Here is an 18,306-nt window from a genome sequence, read left to right as displayed (position 1 = left end):
CCCGTGCACACAGTTGTGCACTGCCTTGCAAGGCCAGGTGGACCTAATTCAGCAATCAGCTGTAGTACTCCTGTGGCAGAACTAGAGGACAGAAAAGAAACAAGGATGCACAGCACAGAGAAACACATACAGCCATAACAACATTTACTAGATACAAAAACTGGCTTTAGAAAGTCATAAAATATCATATTGAAACCAGGGAAGAAGTCTTTGGATTGTGCATTAAGTTCACTGTATGTAAAACCACCATTTCCCCCTCTCCTTTGCCTTTCATGTCTGTACAGTCCTACCAAACAAAATGCCAGTATTTTAAGAAAGTTCAATCCCCCACTATGACCCATCCACGTGCGACCTTTAGATAAAAGCGTCAACTAAATGAATAAATATCTGAGTTAGCTCAATTTAAGGAATTCTGAAACTTTCATAAATAACCCTAGTACAAGATTACTCAAAATGGGTTTCTGGTCTCTATTATAGGATAAATGATGTAAAATAATGTAATAATGTGAACATGTGGTCATTTTTAATTATGAAAAAACAGGATTTAAATATGTTTACTTTAGGTTTTGATAATACACCTATAGCTAAGACTCTTCAATCAAGTATCTGTAAAATGGCATTAAAATAAATATTTCATCACAAACCCGTAATTTTACAGGAAGTTTTCTTTTTTAACCCCATTAAAAGGTGTGAACGCCTGTCATTTAACAATAAATTAAATATTAACTTTCTGTAATTTTACCACTTTGGGGCAATTATATACTATGTTAATCTAACTTGTAATCTAAGAATTATAATAAAAGTCAAAAGCTGTGAAATTACAGTAATTATGGCTGTTTTCAATGATCAAAACTGTGATTCGACAGTTTAACAATACTTGTAGACACTATATACTGATTAAAATAACATTTATTCAATGTTTTTATTTTCCAAATATCCATAATTAAAGGAGATATTTGTCAGTTAACAAGAAAATCTATGTCAAGTTAGAAAACAAATGTTTTTTGTTACGGTTAACTGTTACTAATTGTACCAAGTTTAAGAAATGTTTTTACAGTATTAAACTTATTTTTAACAATTTTTTCTTTTAAATAATAAAAATAAAATTTGTAAAAATACGGGAAATTTCTGAATGTATTGTAACAGTTTGTTTACGTCAAAAACCCAATATTTTCTTTAAAATAACAGAAATGTTATAGTTAATCACAGCTACAGGTTTTTCATGTTATTTTACATTAGACATGTTTAATTTAGCAATTTTTTTATATTTTCATGTATTTCAGAAATACAGGGAAAAAAACTGTGTAATAAAAAGGAATAAAACTTTAAAATTACAGATTTTTTTTACAGTGTACTTTCCTGCCTAGCTGATGTCAGCTATACGGTCATCCCAGGGATGAAAATTAACACCCACCTCCCGCCAAATGCGGGTGAATGTTCCGTTTGGCGGCCAAATGTTGGAAGGCTACCCGCCACATTGGCGGGTAAATATATTTGGCATATAATTTCTATTTGACGATAATTAGCTGCAGACCGGCTTTCTTGTTGTGTGTGTCGCACTTAAATTGGTCCCTGATGTACCAAAGTGTCTAAAATTGTGTAACACACGGAACAGAGGCGTTCATTGTTCACTTGTTCTTTATGTTCTTTTCATGTTACTTTTGTTTGATTGGCGTAGATTTGTAAGGGGTGGGCATTAGGGGACAGGCGACAGGAGTTGGGAGGGGAGAGTGAGAGTGTATCCGCTTTCATACGGAGATCAGCACGGAAAGAACATCCGCATTTATGTCGCATTCGCTTATTCATACTGAACAAAAGTTTGCAGCTTTATCACATGTGAAAAGGCCTTTATCCCGCAATCATGTGTGCTTTCACATAGCGATCCGGCTTTACCAGAACCAGTGGCATGCCATGCTCCACTCCTTTCATAAAGTGCCATAAGCTGGCAGGCTGGTACAATACCCCCATGAAATAAGGCAGGGTGAGCTAATTACAAAAGTTGTTAGGAGTGTTTTTAGCTTTAGGCTGGGTAACGTTAGTTGGTGGTTCATTGTTAGATCTTCTGTTGGTCCTGCTGTCCTCCCCAGAGATCAAGGAGAATGATCCATAGGCTGTGAAAAAAATGTTGATCCCACAAAACCTGTGATGCTGTGGCACCAGGACTCTGTCAGAACCAGGAGGCCAGAAGAGGGTGATAGCAGAATGTCAGCAGTCTGATGAGGACGTTTAAGTTGAACGATAAAGCATGACTATAGTGAGCAGTGATAAAATTTAAGTTGAATAGCATCTTGTAAATTTTTAAAACAATTTACTGTTTTGTTTAAAGTACATTTAATAGCAATAATATAATTTTGCTTCAAATTTCACCCTGGCCTCTTATTTAAGTTTGTATTTGACATAATACCTTATTAGCTCGATAAAAAGTACGGAAACAAATTAGGCCTATATGTGCAAAAAAGGCAATTTATTATTTTGGCCGGTAAAAAATCTGTTTGGCCGGTGGATTTTTTCATCTACCAGCCACCTTGGCAGGTGAGCCAAAATGTTCATTTCCACCCTTGGGTCATCTGCTAGCGATCTGCTCCAGGACCAGCACTCACACCACGTACAGGGATGCATTCCACCTGTTCAGTCTGTCTCAGCATTCCACCACTCTGCTCAGAACACTTTCACTGCCACTCTTCAACTTTTGGACGTTGTTCAGTACATCTCACAGAAATTGCTTGGTCGGTTGTGAAGGAAGTTAGTTTCTTGATGTACAGATGACTTTACCTGTTGTGAAAGTAACCGCTAAATGCTGCTAATACTAGCTGCTGTTAGCTAGTAAGCTCTGTTAGCTGTGCAGCTAGCGATCCCATTAGCTAGCAGACTCTGACCGGCCTGGGAACTCAGCAGTTGTGCTAGTGGTGTAAACACTAACGCTCCCCCAGTGCTTGAGCTCCCAGTCCAGGAAGATCAAGCTAAGCTAATAGGGCTGCTGGCTACACGGCTAAGTAGCAAACATCAGCTAATATTACAGTTAGCAGCAGTTAGTAGTTCTGTTCATCTAGAAACTCCATTATCCAGTTTCACCAAAACCAGTGAATAAAGTTATCAAAGTTGGTAGGTCCCAAGCGGATCTGGTATCTACACTGTCCCCTAGAAACAAACATGCTCTGGTGGTGTCTACCGCCTTACTAACCTAATTCTTGTCTCATTTCTGGTCTGACAAACAGTGAACTCATCAAATTCAGTGCCTCATAACACTATTTATATCATTATATCATATCACTATACTTAAGCTGATGATACACAGAGCAACTTTTAGAGCAATCATGCAGGGCAACGTTGCCGTCAATGGTAATGAGTAAAGATTACTACTGTAATCCCCTTCCCCCACCACTCCGCCGCCCACCCCACACCGCCGCTATCCGTTCAAAACATAGTCGGACTTGCCACTAGCAAGATTGCCCAGCAACATTGCTCAAAAAGTTTAAGGCTCGCTCAGCAACTGGAAATCAGAGACTGCTGTGTCCTCATCTTCACAGAGACCTGAGGCGGGAGGAGTTTATTGCACGCTGACAGGACACTAGAGTCTGGTAAGACAAGGGGAGGGGGACTGTGTATCTCTAAACAATCCTTGGTGCTCAAATGCAGCCAAAGTGGATGGAAAATGTTTATCAGATGTGGAACTTTTAATGTTGACATGTCGGCCATACTATCTGTTCAGAGAATTCTCCAGTGTTTTTTTTGTTGCAGTTCCTATCACAGGCTACAAAAGCAGGAGCCCCATTGTGTGTGAGGCCACATTACCAGATGAGCTAAACACCTTTTATGCTTGCTTTGATCTCCTCAACAGGGAGTCAGCTGTAAAGTCTACTCCATCTCCAGAGGACCGGCCACTGTCAGTATCCACAGCAGATGTGAGAACAGTCCTGCTGAGAGAGAATATGAGTAAAGCTGCTGGGACTAATAACATTCCTGGCCGTGTACTAAAAACCTGAGCCAATCAGCTAGTTGATGTTATTACTGACATTTTCAACATCTCACTGTCTCAGGAGAGGATTTTACCTAAAAAGTCTGCAGTGTCTAGTCTAAACGACTACCGCCCTGTGGCACTCACCCCCATTCTGATGAAGTGCTTTGAAAAACTGGTACTTCAGCACATAAAGAACAACATCCCAGCCAGCCTCGACCCTCACCAGATCCACAGAGGATGTCATCTCCACTGCCCTCCACTCAGCCCTCACACTCCTTGAGAAAAACAACACCTACCTCAGAATGTTGTTTGTGGATTTCAGCTCAGCATTCAACACAGTCTCCCCATGAAACTGATCGGCACACTCAGGGTTTAAATACAACACTCTACAACTGGATATTGGACTTATTCACAAACAGACCCCAGACAGTTCAGATCGGCGGACACACCACCTTCAATCTTTTTATATCATTCAATATCGATAATTATCTCAATAAATGTCACATCATTATTTCTTTAATGTTTAAAGGTTGATTTTTACTCCTGCACTTGATACAAACAGTGGATCAATTTACTTATCTGAGGTAGAACATTCAAAACAATTAGGCTATGAAAAAAATCTTTTTTCAACATATATGCATGAGTAAATTAAATCAAACTTTTATAACATTTGTTATATCGTTATTGAGGAAAATTTCATTGCAATAATTATCATTATTTTATTATTCTTATTCCTACATAAAGGGCTAGTAAAAGATAAATGAACTGTGAATCATGCAGAGCTACTCCAGTGGAGTAGCAAATAAAAGTACAGAGCTGTAAATTAGCATAATAGGTCCCCTTTTCCTCTGGACTGCAGATGTAGGGTACTGTTGGACACTACAACAAACACTTTAAAGTGCATTATACTAAAATTAGCATAAGGAACAAAGTTTTTTGAAGAAAGCAAATGTACTGCTGACTTCTGACTTTGTCTGCTGGTAGAAGAAGTGTGTTTTAAAGGAAAATGTTTTCTTATTGTGTGACTGTTTACGAAGGTCTGTAGAGACGCTCTGTTTTCAGCCCTTTCATACACAAGGACATTTTATCATGAGAACTCCTGTTTTATGGCTACCACAGAGCCGAGAAACAGCAGAACCACATATACGCAGAGACAATGCTTTTGTCAACCTCCCCTGGAATGTAGCAGACCTTTACTATGCAAATAAGCAAACATCTACTTTTGTAAACTACTGTATGTGTTTACATGAGTGTGTAAGGAGTAGGATAGTTAAAAGAGTATAAAAACACACAGACAGGACAAGGCTTGGTTTAACAAAAGCCTTTAGCCTCCAGTCGAGATGAACATCCAGTCCAGTAATCCACTTTAATTTCCTTACTTCAGCAAGAACATGCAGCTGTCTCATCCCAGGCTTTTTCTACCCATTACACCCTGCGTCTCGCTGTGGGGATCAGTGTAGTTTCCTCTTATTTTAATAAAATATCTTAATATCTTCTACAAGAGATGAATTCAATGTGGAAGCAGTTTCAGAGTCTAGTGAGACAAATCAGCTTATTCCAGAAACCACAATCAAATATTCATGTTTGGCCAGCTCCAGCTTCCAGGCCACTCGTTTTTGTGTTACATCCACAAGTGACCAATACCCAGCACTCTGGTGGCCTTTCAGCCTCAAGACTAGCTGATGAAGATGGAGAATGATTTAGTCTCTATTCACAAACTAACCTTTAAATACTGAGCGCAGACATATAAAACCAACATCACAATAACATTTCATAGCGAGTGAGCAGCTCACAGTCTTGGTAAAGGGTGTTGGCAAAAACAGAACTGAACTGTACAGTACATTATCTAATAGTATTATCTATGTTTAGTATCTAATATAATTGTAAATATTCTGTACAAGGCAATGATGAGCGGAGAGCGCTTTATGTGGTCATCTATTGTCCTCGGGGATTAAAGCCTTGTTATTAACTCAGCCTGACTCACAGGCTTCACAAAACAACCAAACACATTCTTTTCAGTCAGGTTAAAGTTCCCACAACACCAAACATGACCACTGTTATTAAGAATATCTGTCTTCATTCAAACAAGAGGTCATTTATATATTACAGACATATTTAGGACTTATTGTTCAGTTTCTTCCCTTGCTAGCAAATTTTATATTGTTTTCTATTTAAAGAGGAGAGGAAAACAGCGTAGATAGAAACTGGGCAAGAAAACACGTAAAAACCAGCTGGACCAGGGTCATAAAGGGTCTATTTGAAATACACTCATTTTTATGATACTGTTTTATTAGAGCACAGCAGAACCATATTCAAAAAAAGAATAAAATTTAACAACTTAACCATTGTCGCTGTGCTGTTACACCATCCAACTGTTCTCCACGGCTCCTGAAGACCAAGACGGGGGATATAATTAACAACAGCTGTGGTTAGTTTCTATGAACTATGCTGTAGTAGTATTTTAACTATTTAGGCTTAGTATTTGTAGTAGAATATAACTCTTCCCTTTCAAACTACCTTTAGCCAACAAATACACTTAGGCCCCATCCATACTACTCCGTTTTAGTTTACAAATGGAGAATTAAAACAAATACGATCTCCGTCCACACCAGCGTTTCCGCTGCATTTTGGAATTGATCTCCGTCTACATTAAAATGACTGAAAACGCACAGCTAGGACCAGTTCAGGTGCCCTGGGCATGCGTGTGCCAGTGTAACCATGAAGCAGATGGTCTATTCTGTAGTTATAGAAGAGTTGGTGAAAGAATAAATAAATACAGACTAAGCATCAGACCAGTTTTTTTGTTGTTGCATGGATCAATAACGAGCTGGGACTGTTACTGAATGTAACACAGGAGTGTGGCGTCAGAAAACAGACTGGGAGTTGTTGCAAAGTAAACGGCGACATGCACAGTACAAGTGCAGATGAGTGTTATTTGCACGGTACAGAATATTTTAATAAAAATATGATATTAAAAACCCAGTCAGCAGCATCGTGTTTCTGCTTTGCAAGGCCCAATCAGAGAGCTGAGCATGAGCGGCTGTGTTATCGTTTCTAAAGTCCTCCGTTTTGGAAACAAGGTGTAGGTAAATATGTGGATCAAGAGGATAAAACGTGCTTCCTATTCAGAGATCTCCTACATGCAATGTGGCATCACTGTGAGTGCCAGGCCTGGCTTTGCAGGCTTCATAGAGTCTACAAGTTACCTCACATCTCCAGGTTTACTGACTTCCAGCACCTGAAAACCCTTTTCTTTCTGCATGTGTGCTATTTCTGGTAAACCCACATCCTGATCTCCCACTCTACTTTCAATCATTGTCCACGTTAAAATGCAGATCATCCTTCAGATAGAAAGAATAGATTTTCTTTAAAGTCACTTAATTCTATACGTCATTGCCAGCTGACAATCAGTTGGTGGACTGTTTTTTCCATCAGCGCAATGCATAATGGTATATAGGGCTTGGACACATTGAGTGGACTATATAGGGTATAGGGTATAATAGGGCTGGACAATATAACAATAACAATAATAATCACAATATAATTTTCTTGAGTAACAATAAAACAAATCAGAGAATTCTGACTTTATTCTCAAAATTTTGATTTTAAACTCAGCTCCTCAATTCCATTGTGTGCCCTCGCTGTGTACCAGTATTCAACCCTTCCACTACTTGATGTCTATGAAGATTCTCAGTCATCCAGGTCATAGTTATCCAACGAAGGTTAAAATCAAGGGCAACTGGACTTGGTTGAAGATACTGGAAGACGTTTCATCCCTCATCCAAAGGACTTCTTCAGTTCTGAAGTATTCCACTACTTATTTCCTCTGGTCGACTCTTACTTTTTAACAAAGTTCTTTGTTACCTCGGTTTAGTTATTACACACTAATTAGATCGCTTGCAAGATGCTGTAGGATTCAAAAAAAGTCTCTCATCTGATTTCAGCTACAGCGGTAAAAGTCTGGAGGATTTTGACATGCTGCCACGTCTTCCCATTCTTTCTGACCTGGCTTTGATGAACAGCGATCTGCTGTATTTGCAAACACAACACACTGGGCCAAGAGAGCTGTAATTGGAGGAGTTGTCAACCCAGAATAAGGGGAAGGCTGCAGTAGTCTTCAAACAACAATTTAGCGACTCCCTTCCAGAAGGATGCAGCTGAACACCTGTCAGAGGAAAACCGTTCATCTGATGTGAATGTTTTCTGTAGTGTGTTAAAAGCTGCTGCTATTCACATGCATGCCAATTTGGTTCCTGGTGTTGTCTAGAGTTAAGAACAGGGAAGTGATAGCTAACTGTTATGGTCGTCTTATATCACAACAATGAACACGCCGTATTAAAACATTCCTTTGGTCTGTGCTTTCCATGTGATGATACGTGGATGTGGCAACAGAGGTCTACAGGTTAGAAAAAGACACCTGGGACACAGAAAATGTAGACAGGAAATGATCAAAAGACACACACACACACACACACACCTCTCTACTATAGCCATACCTCTGCTTAATTCACTTAATGTACCTGATGGAAATCAGTGTTATCACCCTCTATACACACACACCTCCCTCACACACATGCATACAGAGCACAAAGACAACTGTAAGGGCAGATGTCAGACACCAATGTAAATTAGCACACAGAGCAGTTCCAGGGCTTCATTAGCATCCAGAGCTTCTATAAATAAATGCATGTGAGTGGCTACTCTGTCAGACGACATCATGTACTGACTGTTTTTAATACACGTCACTTTAATGAATCAATTACAACTAATATCTGATAGCAGCATTTCTGGGAGACACAGTAACTCAGTTACTCTGTCTGGTGAATCCCCGAATGACTCTGCGTACACTAAATAAGCATCGACAACTGCCAGAATCCCAGTAAACCTACACCTTCCCACTGCCTTGTGGGTAGAAGCTCTCATAGTCAAAGGCTGAATGTTTTGTCTGTTCCATCAACACTCTGAACAAATTTGACAGATTCACTAGTCATTTAAAATTGGTTCTGAGCTGTCAATAATTCTTAATTTGTATTTATGCTCAATATGAATGAATTAAGCTGTTCACTGGTCCTGGGCAGAAATGTGCCTTTGGGTACCTATGCCGAAATATTACTACCAGGCTTTCTGTGTTTTTTTATTGTATTAATGTGTTTCAGTGTATTAAACAAAACATTACTATTTTATTTGTCTGAAATGTTTTAGTTCTGGTTCAACCATGTAAAGTATTTTGTGACTATATGCTGTACAAATAAAGCTTATCATAATTATCACTCTGCAACGTGCACAATATGACCTAAAATCCTAAAGGTCAATGCAGGGCACCTCTACAAAACATGGCTACTGTACAGTTTAGAAGCTGAAGTGATAAATATGCCGACAGCTACAGCAGTGCAGTTTATGTTGTATTTTCAGTGTGTCCCTGTGGATTCATTCCAGTGGTCGTGCTGAAGCGTGGCGGTTTTATTTTATATACATTTATATCTTTATACACAGCTGTAGTTGCGAATAATGTTTAATAAAATATTTCTAGACCAAATAGAGCATAGGGCACACACACCAGCCCGAATATAGCCTACACTGTTATTGAACAGTGCGATACTTCAAAAAAAAAAAGCTTATCTAAAGTTCAATATTCAGAGCCAGTCTATTTTTGACAGAACCCGAGTCAAGCAGCACAGAGCAGATAAACCGGGCAGGAAGTCAGACACAGAACGGCAGAGAGAATCCCGTTGATCTTCAAAATAAAACACCCTGTGCAGACTCCCAATCATATATCAACAATAAACACAGTTGAAACACACAAAAGGAAACAATTTAACAACGTAGCCTACTTAATCATAGTAGAAGCACAAAAAGTAAGGACAACTGAACAAATATGAACAAGTCAGCAAAATCTGGCTCTTATTCTGAAATGCTCCATGTGGGGTATGTAGCCTGCACAGAGCAGAACAAAACGGGCTCACAGAGAGCTGTTATCCATAGTTGGAGCACACAGAATGACAAATTAACAACACGTCAACAGCGTAGTGCAGGCAAAACGCTTCACTGCTGAAACACTTCAGTGTGAGTTGATGCCGGACACAGTGGGGAGAGAGCTGTAGCTCCATGTTTACTTCTGTATTAGCCTACAGCGTGCTGCATGTGATGTTATTTTATTCTTCTGCACATGTCGGTCATTTGCAGGCTGTGGAGAGTTCACACTTGAGTCTCATATGGGCCACATTTAAACAATAATGTAAACTGTCAATCAAAAAAATTGGAACTGGGAAAAAAAATCTGAATTTAGCCTGCAGGCCTGCAGTGTGAATGTAGCCTTAAATGGCGAACTGATGTAAGGTCGTGTGCGTGAGTTGGCACAGTGAGGAATTTCAAAGAGAAGTGGTCTACCTTTGAGCTGTGCTTTTGAACGACTAATAACTAACAACAGATTGCTAAGTGGTGGTAATATTTGGGGGTGTTCAATTTATTAATCTCGCTGCAACTCTGGCTGCTTGTACAGATTGAGACACTGACTTTGATGGTAAAAATTCCCTAATGATGTGCAATTAATCAAATTACCAAAACCACTCACATACATGAAACTGGGGCATTTACTGGCCCTTGTGGGTCTGGGGCCTCGGCACTGTTGCCTGCTTTGCCCAGTTGGTAATTCAACCCATACCATCAGTAATATATGTATCAATTAGGGCTGCAACAAACAATTTCTGAAAGGCAAAGAAAGGCCAAACCCATAGTATTTTATTATTATTATTGTTGTTATTATTATTATTGTTGTTGTTGTTGTAAGTGAATACTGTCCTGCCTCCACTTGCCCATTTTTTGTGAAAAAAGGGCATGAAAATGATGTTCATCTGCACATCATGCCTTGTTTTGTTCAAACAAAAGTCCCAACAGCCAAAAATATTATAAATAGGTGCATATTATTCTTCTGTTTAACAACTAATCAGTTACTTGACTAATTATCCCAGCTCTAGTAATAATATATTAGACTCTAGTTATTTAAAAAAGTACAACCTGTCATAAAAGGAGTCCACATACAGTACAAGACCAAAACCAAGGGGGTGTAGGGGTTACACACATAGAACGTGTAGCCATATTTTACCAACATCTTCTGCCACACTATCTCAATAAGTAATACACAAATAGCATTAGTAGTACATCCTCTTTAAGGATGAAAACACAGCGTTTGAGAGATGAAAGAGAGCTAAAAGCACAAAGCTTCTGGCAATCACCAGCTAATGAAAGACATATTTTGATCTCACATTTAAAAGACTGAAGATTGAAGCCCTAAATATGTCTCTGAACTCTTCTGAACAAGCCAAAATAATCCCAGGTTTTGATTTAGTACTTATCAATCACACTGGGAAAACCTCTTCACCAAGAGCCTCTGTCTTCTGGAAGGCTGACTGCTGACAAAATGAAGGTAATCAAGCCATTTGACGTTGTTTTATCTTGTCATCGTGTGATCATTTGTGCCAGTGCAGGCTGATCTTCCACCACACCGGACTGTCTTTCAGCTCTTTTTACGTCATCCCAGAGAATTTCTCCTCTTAGGTCTGCCATTGTTCAGCCTCTTACACAGTATACAAATCTGATACTTGGGATCAAGGGCTCCGTCTTGGGATGGGTGCAGCACTTAACCCAGTAACTTGCGGCATCATTGGGCCTATTGATAGATTAACCACCATCACTCCATTCTCACTCCCAGAGCGTCAGATAGCTACTCTTTGTCACATCTTTCGGCGTCTGGTACACATGGCAAGTTTAGCGGCATTGTTCAACGCTAAAAGTACTACTCCAAATAACAGAAAAGTCTGAATAAGGAGATGGGTGGGGCAAAAAAACATCTTTCGCCAGGAGACCGTTGTTTGTTTCCTGTGTGAAACAAAAAGTCAAAATTCATTTATTTTAGTGATGTTACGTAACTGACATGACTTACATAAATAGCGTAACTTATGTAGTTATTTGAACCCAAACCATGATCTTTTCCAAAACCTCACCAAGTAGTTTTGGTCCCTAAACCTATCCAAAGTGCGACGTTTGACAAGGTTAACCGCAGGTTTTACTTTGAAAGTCTAATTGGACATTGCATACTTATTGTAGCTAACTTGACCGTGGAGCACTACACATACAAAAAGAACGCCAAAGGGGTACCCAGGGAGTTAATAAACTACGCCAAGAGATCTTGACAAAGCGACAATATGAACAGTTTGCAGCAACTTACTGTGTACTTGTTTTTAGAGACTAACAGGACACCTCGCCTATCCTCTACCTTATTTTTAAGATGTTTTGGTATGTTAGAGCAATTTGAATAATGAAAGCAACAACAGCTCAACTGTTGGGCACTGGGGAACTGTAGAGACACGTGAAAATAAATATATACAACCAATAAACAAATGAAGAAATCTAGCTGTGAAAAAGAGTTTATAGCTTTCTAAAATTGTGATGTTAAAATGACGTTTAAAAATCAAGGTGAGAAGCAAGAAGCACTATACAGCTTCCTCCTGTGGCCTCTTTATGATTTTGTTTGCCAGTGATCCTGCCTGTCAAGCCAATTGAGCTGAACTAATCATCGTCTCTGCATTAACCGAAAAAAATGAAGGCAAAATATCAATGTTTCCCACCAAAGTGAGGTATCCTACAGACAGCTCAATAAACACATTAGGCCTGTTTCCAGGCCCTAATTTGGAATGAAACACTAAAATACTCATTCATTCAGGCTTTTCCAGTCATCTCATGAGCACTGCTATACTTAGATCCGTCCTGAGTTTCAGTGATCCAGAGGATTACATGCTTTCATCTCCATTTGCCTTAAAGTACTGCAGTGACCTGTTTGTTTGCCTTAACCAAAAAGAGAAGGCCTCCAGTGTGGTCAGAGTGCTGGAGCAAGGCTTTTACCTAAAACACAGAGAAGGGCCCTCTCCTCTCTGATGGCTGATGTTTGCAGTGATTATGTGCAAATGTTTTCCAGGCCAAGCTCCAGGTTATCTCACTGACGGTTTGACTGCTTCACAGACTACACACTGACTGTGACTGTGTCCAAGCTAAAGACTAAAGGTGACTAAGCTTTTGCCATCATGGCTCTCTGGCATTGGGGAGACCAGCCTGAATAACTGAGACTGGCATTGTCTGTATCTTCTTCCATAAATATCTTCCCGGCGTTTATGTTTCCATCATTTTCTTGCTTCCTAGAATAGTGCTTTAGAATCTACTTGTATTTACACACTAATGTGTGCTTAATTATTTTATGTCCCGTGTTTTAACAAAAATATGTTTTTTGGTTTGCTGCTGTTCTTATTGTGCTCTAACATTACTGTTTGGCATCTTGTTTAAGTGATTAAGTGTTAATCAAAGGCCACAACCAGAGAAAGTCCTCGGGGACTTTGGTGGAGCAGATTATTCCTTTTTCCACCTTAAAGTAGCCTGGGGTCAGCACACAAAAGCTCCATCAGCTGTCAGAGTTTACAACAGCATTTCTGTTGCCAGGTACCTCGAATAGTGTCCACTACTGAAATATTATGATTAACTTTACATTTTTAGGGTCAGGGCCACCCTGGGATTTGAATCCAGCCTGAAAAGTGGTGTAGCCTTAGAAGCTAAGCTCATGTAAACAAAGTCCCCAATTTGGGGACCAAATTTCGATTTGGAGAGTTGACCCTAGTGGTCACAAACAATATATCTGGGTACATGCAGGCAGTGTTGGACAGGCTCAGTGTCAGTGTCACCCAGTTTACAGTCCACCAACACAGAGTAGATGTCCAGGCAATTAGCATGAAACAAATCGATTAATATTCCTGCTTTTTTGCAAGAACATCTAAAAGAACTAGACTTTAAGACTTTTTACAAATTGGCAGAGTCTTCTGGTAAATGTAGAACATTTACTGCCCACCAAAAAACTGTTGTTAAAATTAAATTTTAATTTATATAACAAACTTACACTGGTCACTGCTGCCTGGCGAGGTGTACTGGGGGACGAGGACTATGAGTAGCACACAAACCAATTCTTACAGTTGGAAGAAAAAAAATACTCAGAGCTCTAATTAATTCATTACGTGCCAGCCAGCCAGCAGGCTACTTCAGGCTCTTGGTCTTTTTAAAACATACGTGATGGGCTGTTTGGGTGCACCAAGGTCACATCTGAGACAATAAGGGCTTTTTGTGAGAAGGCACTCAGGTCAGGTAATAGGGATGATGGATGCCAGTGGTAAGTACATTTCTAAGGCACTTCAATGAATGCTGGTGTAACAGGAACTCCTTTGTGTTGTGTTATGAACAGGCACCACAGGCTAGTATTCCCAGTTGAGTCATTTTATTCTGATAATAGACAAATAGTACGGTTACTGGACTGTTCTTGAACATTCATCCTCAGCCATGATTACACTGGATAAATAAAAACACTTGTAAAAAACACACACAGCTTAGTAGTTGGCTAATTTAGCTAGCATCATAGCCTAAATGCTGCTCTTAGAACAGATATGAATATAGAAATCGTCAACTGCACTTTGTCTTTGTCCATATTTAACCTCTTCCAGGTACATATACATCAATATAAAGAACAAAAAATAACAATCTCTTAATAAAATCTGTAAAGTGTTATAAAGATGACTTACCGCTTACACGGGTAAGTTAAACTCGGAAGAACGTAACATGCGTCATTGTCTTAAGGACGACCGCACAGCTATTTTAAAGTGACAGAACACAAAACCAAAGTACACAAATATACACTTCAAACTAATGGTAATTGACAAGTGCAAGCATTATTAACCATGTTACACTGGCAAACTCCGGAATCATACAAAATATAAATCAGTAGATCTCAACAAGGGGTCTAAATCAGGGCCACAGCTTTTAATTCTTTCCACAGCTGAAGTTGTACAGGTGAATAGTTCGGTTTCACTACAGTGCTTCTCGTTATTGTTCTATAAACTTATAAAAGCGACTCCTTTAAGTAAATCTTAACAACTAAAGGTTTGTGGATATACTGGGCCAATTTCTGTGTTTTGTTGTCAGTCATAAAATATATTAGTGCTGTTTGGACTGGGCACTTTCAGAGGCATCAGTCTGTAAAGTTAGCGCCCAAACCTGTTCTCAAACTCATCACAACGATTTCATTATTTTTTTTTTCAGACTAAATGCTGCTTTTAGAGGCTTTTACACATACAAAAAGTAAAATGATGTGGTACATTAAAAATTCATGAATAGGCCTACATATTTTGCTATAAAAATGGTCATCAAACAACAAACATACAGACAAGTATGAACCTCCAAAAAATTTACGCCCTATTTGTCCTTTTATTCTTTTTTTTTTTTAAATTTTTTTACAAAACATGTCACAAAGCCTTGCTGTGGAAAAGGAAAGACTTTTGAATATTTCCCTGTGATTAACATTATAATCAACACTGTTGCTACACAACTGTCCAGATGTTGCCCTGGCACTTCAAGCTGGTAAAATCCAACACTGATTTGCTGTCCAGTCTGAACACACATATTCAGCAGCTGGGTCTAACCCATTCTGACTCTAATTACCATCTACTAAATAGCAGCAAAGCCAGCAACCTAAATGAATATAGCCCAGACACAAGACAAAGCAATGAAGCCATGGTTGCTTTTCTATTTGATTGTAACATGCAGTTTAAAAATGGGGTTGATATTATGTCTTACTGATACTTTATGAGATGTGAAGACGTGTGAAATTGAACTCTACATCCTCGGATAAGATACTGATTTTAGGTTGGGGAAGGAACAAAATGTAGTCAGAAAAAGAGAGAGTTACGAAAATCAGTCAGAACGGATCAGCATCACCACATTATGCTCCGGTCCCTTTGCCTCTCTCTCCCACTCTCTGTACCAAAACCGCAATTACTGAAATAGAAAATTAAATCCCATTAATGTTTCAAGCATTTTTCTAAAGTATTACAGGCCAACTCACTGAGCCACAGGATTTTCTTCAGTCACAACGCATGTTTACCATACCAGACAGCCTGCTGTTATATTACCACTAAAAATCACCAGACCTGACAAGAAAACTTAGCCAACACACATACATTTTAAAGGTAACGTTGTCTTTACACTCTAGGTTACTAAAGCCGTCCAGCAACTATAGACTAACAAATAGGCAATTTCATCACGACGTAAGGTAAAAAGTAGCCCTACATGTACCTAATTCATTCAAAAAAAAATCACTGTTTTTACTGGATAACTTACAAATAAGTTACCGGTTTGCACTCTGCTGCCGATGTTAAGACAACAGGAACGGTGGTCTGGCTCTCGAACTTCCTGATAGGTTACTATTAAGTAAGTTACTGGAATAAAATCCAAAAAGAGACAACGCGAACAATGAGTAGGCCTACAGGTTAGTGTTTCCAACAACTGCACCGAAAAGCGGCTGAAGAAAGCCTAATATGAAGTTAATTTGCAAACTAACGTTAGCTCAGTGACAGAATTTGTTCTCGCAGTTTAAACATGAAACAGCCTAACTTACCTCAGTACCCGGGAGCCTACCCCGATGCCACTGTGCCAGTGTCAGGCTCCAAATTACTAAATTCAATTACGCATCTCCTACAAGAAGAGCTTATAAACTACCGAGACTCCCACCACTGTAGCAACAACACAAACGTGAAAATGTAAAGCCGAATATGAGCAGTTTTTTATGTTAAATGTGAAATGTGGGGACAGCAAAACAACGCAGGGCCGGTGCAACTTACCGCTTTGTGCCGAGGATGGAGATTTGACATGAACAACCACCGGAGAGGGACTGCTGCTCTCTCTGTCTTCCCCCTCTCTCCCGTCCTCAGTCCGTCCGCTTCTGCCTCCCTCTCTCTCTCCCTCTCTCTCTCTCTCGTGCAGCCCCTCTCTCCGCCAGCCCTCCGCTCAGTAGCTGAAACGGCTGCTGATTGGTCATTACAGTTCCGTCAGTGATTAAAGGAGCACACGCACGCTTACGCGCACAGGAAAACGCACTATGGGCTCGATCTTAACCCCAGCACCAACCAACAGGCTCGTATCGATTACTTGTTATTTTCATAAGCCAAATGACTGCTCTTTAAAGGAGAACTCGGTTATCTGAAGACCTTTCAGCCATAACAACATCTGAAATGATTTCTGATGGACTTTATAACAAGAAACTGGCAGACTACAGCCAATATCAGCTTGCTCAAAACAACAACAATAGGCCTACAGCTTAGTCCCCACATTATATGTATTAAGTGTTTTACAGTAAAAATTAAAGCTGCAAGCAGCATTGGGCGGGCCCTCGCACGTGTAGCGCGTCGAGGTGTGAGGCGGCCGCACTGCAGATTCTGCAGCTCTGCTCGTGCAGCTGTGAATTTTCTACGCGCTTCGGACACTGCACAAAGGTGTCCTCTTTGTGGCGCTGCAGAGCACTTTGGCACTACAACTTCAGGTGGATATTGGCGTGTAGATGTGGATATTGGCGTGTAGATGTGTCCGGGGCGGTAAAGTAATGAAGCACGCAAAGTTTGGTACAGATTTGAGCATGTACAGTTAAGTTACAACGACTGCCTGTTTCACGGCAAAGCATGGAACTCTGCCACCCCGCCAAGGATACACCGTTCAAGGAAAACTAACAGGCCTTACAACATGACATCATCAATGTGTTAAAAGTTTTCTGAGATAGTTCTAAAGTACCTATAGCCAACTTGGAAGAAGTGGTTCATCACAGCATAAACATAGTCCTTCCTTCCTTCCTTGCCAGCAGGTGGCGCTGTGACTACGGGTGAATTTTGGCTTGTAGATGTGTTCAGGGCAGGACTCTTATTAAACATGTAAAGTTTGGTGCAGATGTGAGAATGCAGACTGAAGTTACAACAACTTCCTGTTTCATGGTGAATCATCGATTTTGGACGCCACTCCACGGGCCCGCCCTTCCACAAAAACTCACCATTTGTACAACTTTTAATCGTCAATGGGTTTAGAGTAGACATCAAAAATCTGAAGTCGGTCGGACTAATTCTCTAGGAGGAGTTTGTCAAAGTGCGGAGCCCTCTAAATCATCCAAAAATGACCATACTATTCAAAATGGCTGACTTCCTGTTGGGATTAGGGCATCGCTCCAAGAGGCTTTTTGGTATATCTGGACATGATACACGTGCCACAGAAATTTCGTATATGTAGATGAAACGTGCCACGGGGGCTGCTTTGTTCACTTCCTGTTCCCAGCAGGTGGTGCTATGGCTTTGAGTGAATGTTGGCATGTAGGTGTGTTCTTATTAAACGTGTAGAATTTGGTACAGATCTGATCATGTACAGTGAAGTTACAACAACTCCCTGTGTCATGGCGAAGCATGTAACTTCGCTGCCATGCCGTTAACCAAAAACTCACAAGTTTT

The 18,306-nt window shown here is 39.9% G+C and overlaps 1 protein-coding gene across 1 annotated transcript in view; it reads right to left on the bottom strand.

Moving 5' to 3' along the window:
• The window catches only part of cdh6 (cadherin 6), a 99,581-nt gene extending 82,796 nt beyond the window's left edge, over positions 1-16,785 (bottom strand). Inside the window, exon 1 of the mRNA XM_038717186.1 lies at positions 16,663-16,785. The gene's annotated coding sequence lies outside the window, so the exon portion shown is untranslated. The remainder of the gene's footprint in view (positions 1-16,662) is intronic.
• Between the last annotated feature and the right edge of the window lie 1,521 nt (positions 16,786-18,306).

Source organism: Micropterus salmoides, unplaced genomic scaffold, assembly GCF_014851395.1.
Source record: "Micropterus salmoides isolate LMB-PRFRI ecotype aquatic unplaced genomic scaffold, ASM1485139v1 Ms_hic_scaffold_14, whole genome shotgun sequence".
Lineage (NCBI taxonomy): Eukaryota > Metazoa > Chordata > Actinopteri > Centrarchiformes > Centrarchidae > Micropterus > Micropterus salmoides.
Note: the sequence above shows the minus strand (reverse complement) of the source record. Positions and strands in the feature narration are given on the sequence as shown.